Source organism: Acanthochromis polyacanthus, chromosome 2 (assembly GCF_021347895.1).
Source record: "Acanthochromis polyacanthus isolate Apoly-LR-REF ecotype Palm Island chromosome 2, KAUST_Apoly_ChrSc, whole genome shotgun sequence".
Taxonomy (NCBI): domain Eukaryota; kingdom Metazoa; phylum Chordata; class Actinopteri; family Pomacentridae; genus Acanthochromis; species Acanthochromis polyacanthus.
In genome coordinates, this window is record NC_067114.1 from 35,189,028 (window position 1) to 35,203,763 (window position 14,736).

A 14,736-nucleotide genomic window follows, 5' to 3' on the forward strand; every position below is an offset into this window, starting at 1 on the left:
TAGGGTGGATGCGCGGTTTCATGTTGTTTATGCCAAGTTCTGACTCTACCATCTGAATATCGCAGCTGAAATGGAGACTCATCAGACAAGGCAAAATTTTTCCAATCTTCTATTGTCCAATTTTTGTGAGCCTATGACAACTGTAGCATCAGTTTCATGTTCTTAGTTGTGGCCCCTGATGTGGTCTTCTGCTGCTGTAGCCCATCTTCTTCAGGGTTGGACGTGTTGTGCGTTTAGAGATGGTGTTCTGCATTCCGTGGTTGTCGCAAGTGGTTATTTGAGTTATTGCTGCTTTTCTAGCATCTCCAACCAGTCTGTCCATTCTCCTCCGACCTCTCACATCAACAAGGCATTTTCATCCACACAACTGCTGCTCACTGGATATTTTCTCTTTTCTGAGCATTCTCTGTAAACCCTAGAGATGGCTATGAGTGAAAATCTCAGTAAATCAGCAGTTTCTGAAATACTCAGACCAGCCTGTCTGGCACCAACAACCATGCCACGCTCAAAGTCACTTAAATCCCCTTTCATCCCCATTCTGATTTTTAGTTTGAACTTCTGCAAGTTGTCTTGACTACGTCTGCATGCCTAAATGCATTGAGTTGTGACCATGCGATTGGCTGATTAGCTATTTCTGTTAACAAGCAATTGAGCAGGTGTACCTTATAAAGTGGCCAATGAGTGTAAATGTAGTATTGTGGAGCTACACAGATGACCTACAAACATTGGGCCTCATTCATGAACGCGTTCGTAGAAAAGCGTTCGAAAGAACGGCTTTAAGAACTCCCAAGAGAAAAGTACGTTGGATTCACGAAGCGTTCTTGACAAGCCAAATCTGTTCTTAGGAGGGAGATGCGCCGGATTCAAGAACAGTCTCTACGAACACCCTCCCCTCTCATTAACATGACATTTACATTGTATTGACTTGTAAATGTAAAAGGTACACCCTCTAAACTTCCTTTTAAGGCAGCAGCAAGAGAGTGTTGTGAGCACTGGAGTGCAGGTGAAACTCTGCCCACCAGAGTGATGGTCATTTCTGCAGATGACAGAGCTTCAAACAGCCAATAAAGTCTGACCTGAGACAGCTAAACTTTTATACTCAGAAAGGGTGTCTGTCGTAATAAAACACCCTCTGCCTCGGCTGCAGTGACAGGTAAAACTGCCCAGGCCATGTCCGCCTTGTCTCCCCAGTCAGCGCGCGCGTGCACACCGGGGCGTGTGCACGTGGCGGCGGTCAGCGTGGTGGATATTACGCTTACGTTACAATAGTTATTGCGCGTGCACGTGGCGGCGGTCATCACGCGTGCACATCGTAGTGGTCATTGCGCTTGTACCTCCCACAGACCTCCAAACACGTTAATGTGACCAAGTGCAGCTTCAGATCTAAAATCCGATTTTGAGTTTAACTGGCACTGAACTATAAAACCATTGATCACTAAAATTCACTTGAATAAATCCAGTTTTAAATTAAATAATTTGTGGTAATATTTGAATCATTCTAAGAAAGAAATTCAAATTTTTGGATCAGTTTTGACTGTAACAAAATTCTAAAAGTACAGATTTTTTGTGTGTAAGAGTCCTCCTGAGTGTTCTTAGAATTTGTTCTTACTTTTAAGAACAGGTCAGTTAAGAACACGTTGGTGAATGCCAAAAATCTTCTTAAGAAGGCTCTAAGAACAGATTTGTTCTTAAGAACGCTTCATGAATGAGGCCCTATGTTCTCAAGATGTATGAGAACTAGGGATGTGCGCGACTAGTCGTTTAATCGTTTAACCGCCTGCTCATTTATTAAACGTTTAGTATTTTACTAGTCGGTTAAACGCTGCATTAAACATCATGCACCTTGTTCTTCGCGCCTCCAAACCTACACCGCCTGTCTGCTCACACACACACCACCATGCAGCCGCCATGCAGCTCTACGCTCAGGCGTGCGCCGCACGCTCGTCCCGTCTGGACTACCTGGTTGATCCTGCCAGTAGCATATGCTTGTCTCAAAGATTAAGCCATGCAAGTCTAAGTACACACGGCCGGTACAGTGAAACTGCGAATGGCTAATTAAATCAGTTATGGTTCCTTTGATCGCTCTCTCAACGATACCCAACAGGCTTATCAAAATGTCTGATCCACTTGTGAAACTCTTCCTCATCTGTCAAGCAAACCCAGCCATCATCATCGTCAATTACGACGGGGCCGTGAACGCCACTGCAGCCTCCATCGTTATTATCAGTGCATTTTCTCCCGCGTCTGCTGCTATTTCCGCGTTTTTTTTTCAACCCCCGCTATCCCCCTCATCATTAGCGGTGTTTTGACCACTCCAGCTACACCCACCACGTCCCTTCCTGCCACCCCGAAGCAAAGCATCGGCTCCACTATGTGCTGCTCGTGGACTGTCATGGCACACCGACCCGCTGCCGTTACGCACAGACGCAGCGGCACTTTCTGTCTCAGTGGACGACTGAACATCTTCATCAGAGGGTGAATATTCCTCTTCAGAATATGAGTAAGCCATTACTTGACAAAGTACTTTGTCAGCGTTGACCAGACCTCTCGGTACGGTGAGTTTTCTCACTCTAAAATGTTCCGTCTTGCGCTCTGATACGCTCCGACGGCGAGTCTCGTCTCCTTGGTTTTCAAACTCTGTAAACTCCAAAACTTTGAATGAAAACACGCCCACAACTGATGCTCAGATTGAAGTTCCAGATGTTCGCCATCTCCTGGTGTACAGTACATGAGGCACATGAGGCAGTATATTTGAAGCTATGGCTTGTTATGTTCAGCAATGTTGCTTGTCGCAATATTGCGACTTTGGCGCTTAAAGGGTTAAATTGCAAGTTTTCCAAACCGACTAGTCGTCAATAAAATTAGCAACTAGTCGGTTCGGAAATTAGTCGAAATTCCCATCCCTAATGAGAACATGCTTGTGAGGTAAAGATGAAGCAAATTTTTTTTAGAGTGGAAAAGAAATGTTAAAATTAGAATTCTTACCAAAATTGTGGCCCATTCATTTTTTGGCACGTCATTCAGAACTTGTCTCCAGCACAGTTTTTATTCACTGAGGATCGGAAAGGAGTCCGGCATGGGCAGCCGTGCTAGTGATTAAAGTGGAAATGCTCCTCCTCATAGTTTAATGCAGCATGTCGTAGAATAGAACTGCTAAAGCAGGCCAACCCAGGCTAGTGGAAAAACCCTAAACGTCGGAGGCACTCCCAACTAAAACAAACTCTTGAAAAGAGTGTGTGGAGGTTGCTGATATAACCTAGTCCTTAACTCAGCATGGAGTGAGAGTGTCTTCATGTACAGCCAGCATTAATGAAGTGTTGGCACCATTCAGAACAGAGTCAGGACTCTGAGCAGGCCCAAACCACTCACTGGTCTGGACCGTGTCCTTGCAAATCAACACTAAGTTTAATTAAGCCAAGCCACGCTGCCATCGACCCAACATTACTGTTTAAATTGGCAGAGTCGAGGGAAACCTATTTACTGTGACCAACAAAGGCAGATTTATATGACGGCAGGAAAGTAGATTGCAAGGCTAATATTTGGAAATTGTTTTATTTGATTTCTGTATTTATTGAGTGTAATTTTTGAGCCCATCTGCGGCATTTTTAGCATCAAACGTGTGGGTGTGTGGCCCAGCGGTCAGACGGCAGGCAGCCAGAGGTTTGGCTGGTTTGGAAGGACTGGCTCAGGCCTGATCACTGGGGTGACCCCGCAGGAAGAATTCTCAAGAAAGATTAGGAGTTCTTCCAGAAATCACAGCAAGAGAAAAGTAAAGTAGAGTAGGGTAGAATAGAGGGTATTGCTTAATAAACAATGTTTTCTGTATTTCTTCCATACAAGGTTACAAATAAAACACATTTTGTTTTTCCCTTGACCAGACATTTGCATTTCTCAAATCTCTGTGAGCATGAACAAAAGATATTCAGTGATTTGATATGATGGTATCAGATATTACCTTGAATGGTTTGGTATGAATGCTGAAAGGTGAAAAACCTCTTCTTCAACCTCAAACTTTCAGTGCAGATACAGTAGAGATGGTACAGACAGTTATTCTTCTGCTTAGATACGAGATTCTGAAAGAGAGGAAAGGTGAAAAGAGTCTCAGTTTTTTCTAATCTTGATGGTAACGATCAAGTTAAGTTGTAAAAGTGGGTTGTTATATTTAATTTAGGCTAAAGTGATTTTCCAGTTCTTTTGTTCTGGAGATGAAACCTTAAGAGCACTTTTCCGATTGAGAACAAACTGCTTTTCTCTTTAGAATGGCTCGTAACTCTCATAGACACATGCACACAATTGTTTTTGTGAAATCCATCTGTAATAAATGAAAGGATTTTGTTGGATGTAATAAAACTATCAATGAGCATGATTTTTCCAAAACAGATATGCTGTCTGCATAATCACATTACAGAGAGGGGAACTGTCTACGTAAAAGCAAAATAGAAAGGTTTGGTTGCAGTAGATGTCACAGTAATAACTCTGTGCCGTGCCAGTCACATTAGCCTGGATGTTAGCATAAGCACAGACAGAAAACAAGCTCACAGCAAGAAGAGCCAGCTAAACCTCATCACTCTGCTCTGTGCGATGCAGCATGGTTTAGGTTTAGCCAGTCATCATCACAACTAATCATAGTGGATAAGAAATGTATTAGTCCACGCTGGAGCAGACTACATTGGCTTGGTCCACCAAAGCAGGCAATGTAATTGACTAGAAAAAACTCAGTCAGTCAGTGGCGGAGAACTCAAAATAGCTTCTCAATAAAAACGTGCACACACACTTACAGTGCAGCCTCTATTTCTTCAGTATGTGGTGCAAAAAGAGAAGCCTGTCCCTCAGAAGTGTTGCTATTTCTGTTTACCACAAGACTCAAAATATTCTGTCATTGGAGAAAGTAGGAGGGAAAGGAAATACCACTGGGGAACACAAGTACTCCATGCAGTCACACAAGGGAACATAACTGACAGGGTTGATGAGTGGTGGACAAGTGTCATGTTCATGGCAACAGGCTGTAGTTCCGCAATGTCCACACGTTCATTTAAAAAAAGTGACATTTTCTCAGTTTTTTGAGATTCCATCTGCATTTTATACTCTCTAGCAATAACTGATTTCACGCTTGTGCAGCCACTAATCCGACTGTGTACTATTTAAAAATTGGTGTTGGGTCGAAGGAAAGCTGAACAGAGCATAGTACAGAGATATGCTTAAAGAAACTGACACGACAACAATGCTGGAGTGGCTTATGGTGAACTCTGTGAATATCCCTAAGCCAGAGCCCTGACTTGAACCCAATCACCTTTAGAGAGTCCTGAAAAGGGCTTTCCATCTGCCCCATCTAACCTCACAGAGCTTAGGAGGACCTGCATTGAAGAATGGCAGAAAATTCCATATCCAGGTAAAGATAGATAGATAGATAGATAGATAGATAGATAGATAGATAGATAGATAGATAGATAGATAGATAGACAGACAGACAGACAGACAGACAGACAGCATGCTATATTTTATATCAACAAAATGAAAATTCTACATATCTGCTCCCAACTGGACAGTATCCAGGATATCTAAACTTGGTCAGAGATAACTGACTGAAGATGGGAGAGTTCTTTCATCGCATATGCTCCCTGTGGTCTCAGCAGTCTGACAGGGAGACAGTGTAACCATGACCTGATTACCTGTCCCCTGAAGCCTGTAATCACTAAGGCCAGCAGACAGGCACTGTCGGTCCGCTGACAGGGAGGATAATTGAAGCTGATGGTACACGTTGCTAGTCCTGCTAATGAAATATGAAAACAAAGATAGGGACAAGGCAGCAGGGAAGAGGTTGAATGCCTGAACTACAAAGGCAATATTTTCTGTCTATTAACCATCAACTTTTCACTTCACCTGCCAATCGGACATTTAACATGTTGGCGTTTGTGGAAGGATACTTTGTGGATGAGACCCACTTTGAAACCCACATAATACCTTTATTAGCACGAGGTCTTTTCTACAGGAAATTACATCATATCTCAGGTTTTCCCCTTTTCATCTTCATCAAAGGCAAGAGTGTTGTAATTTCAGTTTAGTTATAAAATGCTAATGCACTGCGCACTGCTGCTGCTGGTTCTGTTACCATGTAACTTATCAAAAAAAAACATTAATTCAGTACATTAATGTCCTGAAGGAACTTTCAAAACTTGGATAACCGAGGCCTTAGCAAACAGTACTGACAGGAGGAGATGAAGGCCTGGACAATTATTGCACCAGCTAGTCAACATTTTTTGTGGATTGTTATCCTACTTTTAAAAACCATTTTAAAAATTTCTAATTTAAATGTCTCATTTTAATTAAATTTAGGGTTTCTTTTAGAAATTAAATTGTGCCACATTGGCTATGATGCAGCCAGCTGTCTGTAGTCACTCTGATCTCGTACAATGTTCTGCTCACAGCGCTATTTGATGGGTTACACATCACAAGAAACAGCCTACGAGCACTGAAGGACAAATACTGAACATTTGTCTTTAAATAGACATACATAAAGAAAATTTCAACTTACATTTCTGTTGGAGTTTGAGTAATTTTAAAACTTTTTCAATTTTCCTGCAAATATTTATCCATTTCAAATATTGGTTATTGATCTAGATTATGAGCAACTCAGAATTGACCAACAACTACTATATCAATTGACCTCTACTGGACAGTTTAATGTCCTGTGATTTTTTAAATTTTTTATGTGACAGAGGCTATAGGACATTTCTCAAGCTTTGAGAAGCTAACCAAACACTTTCCAAAACAAGGCATCAAAGACGGGTGTCTTCATGGTGCCTGATACATATTCCTGACAAATCGAAATGCTCTGTGGGAGTCTGGGTAAAGTAATGCATTTTCTTGACCTACACTGCAGAAATGTTGAAAATATGACTGGCTGGAGGCACAGTAGATTGAAACTTCTGGCACCTATGAGTTAGTCAAGGTTTTTCAGTTATCACTCATCTCTAAGAGCTGCTTTGAGGAGCTGGCTGCTTTATTGATTCAAAGACACTGACAAAGCAACCACAGACCATCAAAATAAAATAAATGCACATTGAGTTTTGTCATTCTCTCTTTTCTTGCTGGCATTGTTTTCTGTCAAATTATCTGTACTGACAAGAACCACTTCTGGTCTGAATGTCACACTGACATAGCTTCAAACAGTTGAACAATGTATCGTTATTAATTTATAGATGTGAAAAAACACTGAAATATAATCTAAATTTTCGCCAGTCAGCCCACTGACTGATGATAACAATTATAACAACCATCGGTGTAGTAGGAGCTACATACAAACCTACCACTCAGCTTGTTAGTCCCAGTGGCCATTTGCAGAATGGTAATGGATAAAATATTCTGGAACCCAAAAAGCATTTTCTCCATAGACCAACATCCAACCCTTTAAACCTCATTAGGGTTGTGGAGGGCTGGAGTCTATCCCAGCAGACTTAAGGTGAAGGCAGGGGACACCCTGGACAGGTCATTAGTCTATCACAGTAAATAAGTTTTTCGTAATTGTTGCAGCCGAAAATGCCTGAATTCGCTAGAAATTCGCTTTTCTAAAAAATTGCGATAAAAGTTGCGATGTTTTAAGCTTATTTGTTGTGATGAAATTGCAGGAGACAGTGACAATTGCAAAAAAGCTGCATTTTTTTTCCAGCTTGTAGAACATGTTTCAACACTGTAATAGACAATATCTATTCCGAAATTAATTATTGAATGTTCCAACCTATTTCCACAAAAGCTGGCACACCACGGTGGGAAATTAGCAGCAGCCAGATACTGGTTTAACATGAAGTGGTTGGTAAATTTGCGGCACAAAATGATAATTTACTATTGAATGAATCATATTTGGACATATGTCAGTGGCTTAAAAAGTTAATTTCACTTCCTGGCACACACGTGTTCACACACACACGCTCCCGGCTTACCACGTCATTTAACAAGAACAGCACTGAGAGAGCTCAGTACTCCACCGAGACTCTTCATTACCTGACCTTGCGCGAAACACAGGTGTGTGTCCTGCATGTGTACATACTGAATCGCATGACCTAACTATGTAGCGGGCATAGACGGGAATTGATGGGACTCAGAAACAACCCCATAATTTAATCAGTTGTTCCTTGTGTCATTTCCGATACGTCCACAGTGGTAGATTTGTTGTAGGATCACAATGATGTGATCGTCAGCGGGCCGCTGAGGTACTTGTTGCCATGGTTACCGTGCTGCTATCAGACGCCATGCCGCTATGAATCCTTAACAAATCCGTGGATCCAAACTTTAGGTCGTATCAGTGCTGAAGTCTAATCATTTGGTCCTTGTGCCATTTCTAACCGACTCTAAAATTTCATTCATATCCCTGAGTCCATTTTTGAGTGATGTTGGTAACAGAGGAAGGATTCACACACGCTGATCGTCACATAACTCCGCCGTGCTCTTTGGTGGAATAAGTAATCTAATTTACCTCATTCTTTCAGTGCTCTAACGGATCTGGATGCAACAGTTTCCATCATGGTGATTTATGTGGTCTGTTGTCCGCTCATTTCAGCCGTTCTAATGTGTTTCATGTTTTCTTTTTTAAAAAAAGTGTGTATCAATCGATGATTTTTTTTTCTTTTTTTGTATTCCACCACAATATTGCACGGATGTAAAACATTTTAGCTCTGCTTTGGTGAAGAGCATCAGTGAATTAATTGTTTATCACGGTCTTCAGCAGTAATTTTGTTGGTAAATGAGAGACATTAGTATCGCACATGTCTGCATCTTCAAACCATAAACAAGGAAGTGAATTCGATGACGTACGTGCATTATGTTTGCGCTGCTATGATTGGTGGAACTCATGGGAGTCGGGCCAAAATTGCGGGAAAGTTGTGGTGATTGGACAAAATTGCAAGGCCGCGCAAAATTCGTGGAGATTGGTTGATTTCGCGTGAATTCGCGCCATCACAACATCGCGAATTCCTGGAGGGACTGTTAATAAGTACACTCACAAATGGACAATTTAGAATTGTCAATTAACCTCAGCATGTTTTTGGGCTATGTGAGGAAGCCAGAGGACCAGGAGAAAATCCAGGCATGCAGAGGGAGAACATGCACAGATCAACATCATAAACTAAAATAGCACTCTTTACTTTATGAATATGTAATCCACAGAGGGTTCATAGTTGAAAAAGTTTTTTCTTTTGCGTCCCACCATCCCAAACACACAATTGTTTGTGTGACAGTCACATCAAAAGAGTTACATTTTAAAATTCCTACATGTTTACAGCTGTGAAACTATTTGTTTGTGCTCTTGGGTGATTTCTACTAATGGTGATGAATTAGTTGCTCTGTTTTCTACATGACACAATTTAAGAGCGTTTTTTAAAGAACATTTCAACAATGAATAAACACTCTTCTCAGTAAATAGTGAGTAATTTTTAGACTCTCATGGTAATATTTTCCTAACACATATTTTCTCTGCATAAAGAGTTTCACATTAATTACACATTTCTGTGTAACAGATGTTACTCAGACAGTTACTGGTTTTAGTTTTCTCAATTTTTAATCTGTTTTAAAGTGTCGCATAAACGTTTAATATTGATTTTTACCACAAGTATGAAACAAGAAGTAACACTATTGCTTAACAAGAAGACTTTGTTGTTTCTTGTCTTTGGGTAATGCTATAATTTGTCTTCTGTGACAGTCTGCCTTCTGCATTGCAGAGCTTAATTATTGTGACTTTACTGCAGTCTGGATATTTATTTCTGTAGTTCACTATTCCTTTTTTCTCATGCATTCATGTACCTTCACCAAATACTATACTAAACACAAACTATGCACATTTAGGTTAGAACTTAAAATGTGTGCCATAGGTGGAGAAACCTTAATGCATACTGTAGACTCACAATTTCTTCAAAGTTGTCTCAAAACGCACATGTCCAAATGCATCTTTGCAATCACAACTGGTCACCCTAACTGATCATCAGACAAATCACAGTCTGCCTCATACTGTTGTCTGCTGTCTGAGTCAGCAAACAAGCACTGTCCATGGAAAAGGAGATTTTGTGCAAAGAAGAGAAGAAATAGAACTGCAGTTATTAGTCAGTTAATCAGGTAGGTGGTTAACTGATTTCTAACTATTTTAAAAATAAAAGCTGAAATTATTTTAGGAAAGGACTAAAACATTCACTGGATCAAGAGAGAAGTTGCTGATTTTCCTGGACCTGACTGTGAATTTATTATTGGGGAGCATTGAACTGTTAGTTAGGAAAAAGAAAGAAATTTGAGAACATCACCATTGACATCAGGATGCCACTATTTTCTGTTGTTTCATTGGTTAACTGATTAAAGGCGGAAATAATCTACAGATTACCTGATTATGAAAATATGTACTAGTTGCAGCACACACAGTGGCGCAGTGGTTAGCACTTTAGCTTGCAGCAAGATGATCCCTGGTTTGCATCCAGGCCTTCCCAGGATCTTTCTGCATGTTTGCATGTTCTCCTGTGCATGCGTGGGTTTCCTCCCATAGTCCAAAAATATGATGAGGTTAACTGATCCTTCTAAATTGTCCGTAGGTGTGAGTGTGATTGTTTGTATATGGAGCCCTGCAACAGACTGGCCACCTGTCCAGGGTGTCCCCTGCCTTCACCCTAAGTCAGCTGGGACAGACCCCAGCCTCCCCGCGACCCCAATGAGGATTAAGTGGTGTATAGAAGATGGATGGACGGATAGTTGCAGCACTGCAGTAAAAATATATAGCACTTTTTGATACAGTAAGGTGTTATGTGATGATCGGTGTTGGTTTGACTGTCTGTCTGTTAGCAACATTACTAAAAAAGGAATAACGAATTTGGATGAAATTTCCAGGGAAGGCCAGAAATGACACAAGGACCAAGTGATTCAATTTTGGCAGTGATGCAGCTTTAAATTTGGATCCACAGATTTGTTAAAGACTTCTGTGTCATTGCGAGACAGCAGAACGACATCACTGTAAATATGACAACAAGTGAATACCATGTCGACTGCCTGCTGACGATCACATGATTGTGATCCTACTACAAATCAACTCACAATTTTGAAAAATGTCATTTGTCAGAAATGCTACAACGACTGAGCAGCCTTGGCAGAGTACTGCACTCTCTGAGTGCTTTTCTTGTTTGACTTGTGACACTGTTCATTAAATATATTTGCTTTTAAATCTTTTATCCTTCTATAGTAGTCAGTGTTTACTGTTATGCATCAAAACATCCAGTTGGCAATGAAACAGATTCTGATTCTGATTCTAGAAGTATTTTAGAAGTCATATACAGTATAGTAAGATTTTTATGTAACCCTCAATGATGTAAAAATCTGAAATGGCTGCTTCAATTATGGCGTTTTCACTGTTGCTAAAAGTCATTAGAGTATGTGTGTGTCAGACAGTAATGTCAACGTGTCATACACCTAGTTAAGACATCGCTCTGTGTCCATCCAGTCTTCTGTTTTTTTCTTTTGGCTGCAGGTTCTGGGTCAGTTGTAATTTTTCAGCAGTTCATTTCCAAAACTCATTAAAGTAGGTTTCATCCCTACAGTCTCTAAGTATGTATAAGAGCCTCAACTTAACAAGCAGCTAGCTAAACCTAAACCTTACACACTTTGAGAAATCCTGTATACATTTGTCATGGACAAATAAAAAGCAGATATAGTCCATACACTGTTCAGTGACAATAACACAAAATCTTGGATTTGCTACACAATCAGTGATAATATCTTCTGGTTGGTCAGAACTACTTGGTTGTAGTAGTATGCAGTTGAATGGGCGGTCTGTATCAGAGCAGCAAGAGATGGATCTGCAAAAAAGTTCCGCCACAACTTACCTGTTAGCATTTTTAATTTCCCTTCACCATAGGATACAAATAACCAACCACACGAACAACTTCGACCACTTATGCTGAGGATTTGGATCATGCAGTACAGCAGCCCTGCTCGTGTATTTTCAGTGAATTATCTATTTTAATGATAGTGCTCATCTCCCCGTGTGCAAAAGTTCCACCAAAACAACTTAACCGTCACTATTTTCCATTCCCTAGCCCCGCCCATAGCATCTGTGACTGTTTTAAAGAAATAGAAACAAGTCAAAGCATTTTTACTCTCTATAGCAAGATGATGGTGAGGTACAGCAGGCCCAGATAGCAAACTATGGGTGAATCAATGTTGAATCTATGTTGAGACCTAACGTAGAAATTATACAGAAAGTGCAAGGTTGATAAAATGTTGAGTCAACGTTTGCTTACATAGATTACATGTTTGCAAACATAGATTCAACATTAATTAAACATTGACCTGTCAAACATTTTAATTAAACCAAAATACAACGTAGATTCAATGGTATCTTTTAAACACAAACTTCAATGTTGACAAAATGTTGTTGAATCAACATTGATCCAACCATCAGTCTTCAACCGTAACCACAATTCAACCTTCTTAACCCTAATTCAACACTGATTTAACATCTTTTGTTATCTGGGTAAAGTGTGGTTTATGGTTGAAAAGCAAACGTTGACTCAACATTTTATCAACCTTGCGCTTTCTGTATAATTTCTACGTTAGGTCTCAACATAGATTCAACATTGATTCACCCATAGTTTGCTATCTGGGGGACCACTATATTGTACAGACAGGGCTGAATAGAAGACTTGTAGCTCTGACAGACTTCACTATGGCCTGTGTGCTGCGCCCCCCCCCCCAGCTCCTCTTTAGCTCTGTCTCTGGACATTCTGTCATTTTGGCCTAAAACTATTTAAATTCATATAAACTACCTGCTGCACTCTGTGCTTGGGGGTACAATAAATTTATGTTAACTTAATGTAGTTAATGCTGTTATTGTAAGTATACAGGACAATAACTGCTGTATTGTTCAGTACTTCATGATTTCAGCCTCTGATACTAACAATAGCAAAGAGAGTGCCCGGGTAGCTCAACTGGCCGGCGACCCACAAACGGGCTACAGTCCCCGACACAGCGGTCATGGGTTCGAGTCAAGCTCATGGCCATTTACTGCAAGCCTTTCCCCCCACTGCTGTCCTGTCAGTAAAAAAGAAAACTGTCGAAGAAGTCTTGCAGTTGTTATCTTGAGGCAGCATGTTTCGAGAGGACAGAGCGTGCAATAAAGTATCGGTCTCAGAGGCCACACTGCTGAGGCTCTGTACAGTTGGCTGATCAAAGTTTTATGGACTGAAGCTCTCCATCATCGCGGCACTCATCACAACATGTACAGTACACGTCCTGTGTTCGTATTCAGCCACACTTTACCACAAAATTACAACAACAGTCGACTAAATGTATACGTGAGTTTAGCTGTACAGAGAATTTACTGTCACTATCTGAAGCTGATTAGGTTGAACAGCGCAACACTGGTGAAGAGTACAGTCTCCCTCCTTTCACAGCCCGCAAAACACACTTCACAGAGAAAGACAGATGTGTTTGCTCCACTTACCCCACTGCCCTGCTGCTGCTGCTGCTGCTGCCGCTCTAAATACGGGCTTTTTATCAAAGTGTCTCCGGCAGAAAAACTCAGACACAGAGCGCCTCGTTCGCTATATTTAGGAAACTGACAAACTCTCTCGCAGCAGAGGCTTCTAGCTCCTCCCACATCATCCCACACAGCAGCCACACACACTTATACACACACACGTACACACACACGCGCGCGCGCTGCGTATTTCATTGTCAGTCAGTGTAAATGGGATATTTTTTAAACGTTACTGTGTAAGTAACCCATTTGGTTCAGAAAAAAAGTTATTACCTGGATGACTTGCTGAGGGGCAAAAAGTCGAGATGGGATTTCTGGCTCTTTGAAGGGAGCCAGATCTTAAGGAATCGTTCCTTTCAAAGATCCGTTCAAAAGACCAGCTCGTTGTTATATTCATTTATTTTTTAGAAGTCTAGCAGGGGTAACTCCTTTTTGTCAAGAAAACAAGGTCCGTGACCCGGTGGTCCGTGAAAATAAAATGAGAAAAAACAAATAATCGGTTTGTTTTTTTGTTTTTTCGTTTTAAAATGAAATTCGAAAAACAAAAAGCAGAGAAAGAAAAAACGCTTCGTTTTTGCAAGTTTTAAGGTTTAAAAAAAGTATTTTCCCCATTTGGAAGCTACGGGCAGAGTAAGAATTCGTGGCGACTTGACTTCACTTCTCTGTCAAACTCAGCACCACGTACTGTGAAAACAAGACATGTTTGTCTTATTTAGAGCGAGTAGACTAAATAGTGATAGTTTCCGTCTCCAGATGTTTCATTGCAGGTTTATCCCGACCAGACCTGGTTGTGCGTCAAATAAACACACTAGACAAAGAAAACTTCCCCGAAAAACGTTGGCATCAGTAGCCTACTTAATAAAGTCTATATCCATGTAAACATCACCTATAGACGGTAAAAAGAAATGTCTCTAATTTTATTTCTGGATTCCATCGTTTCCTCTCACCGTTCATAAAAATACGTGTTTTTTATTTCGCCAGTACATTTCCTTGTAATGTCTGTAGGTGACATTTACACGGATATTGACTTTATTTAGCAGTGATGCCGAGCTCTTCTTTATCTAGTGCCTATCTCAATTTCACACACAGCCAATTCTTTTCTGGTCAAATCTGCTACGAAACATCTGGAGACTGAAACTATCACCAGTTAACCTGATCACCAGTTAAACTGGAACAGCAGCACCAATTGATGACAAAAACTTTCATTCATACGTCGGACCTGTCTGCAAAACACA

The 14,736-nt window shown here is 40.8% G+C and overlaps 1 protein-coding gene across 2 annotated transcripts in view; it reads right to left on the reverse strand.

The window, feature by feature from the left end:
* Window positions 1-13,606, reverse strand: part of LOC110964939 (myocyte-specific enhancer factor 2A-like) — a 62,923-nt gene extending 49,317 nt beyond the window's left edge. The window contains exons 1-2 of one of the 2 annotated variants that reach the window (XM_051960500.1): window positions 13,466-13,606; window positions 3,956-4,073 (exon numbers count right to left, since the gene is read on the reverse strand). The gene's annotated coding sequence lies outside the window, so the exon portion shown is untranslated. The remainder of the gene's footprint in view (window positions 1-3,955; window positions 4,074-13,465) is intronic. The other variant, XM_051960503.1, reaches the window with a different exon arrangement.
* Between the last annotated feature and the right edge of the window lie 1,130 nt (window positions 13,607-14,736).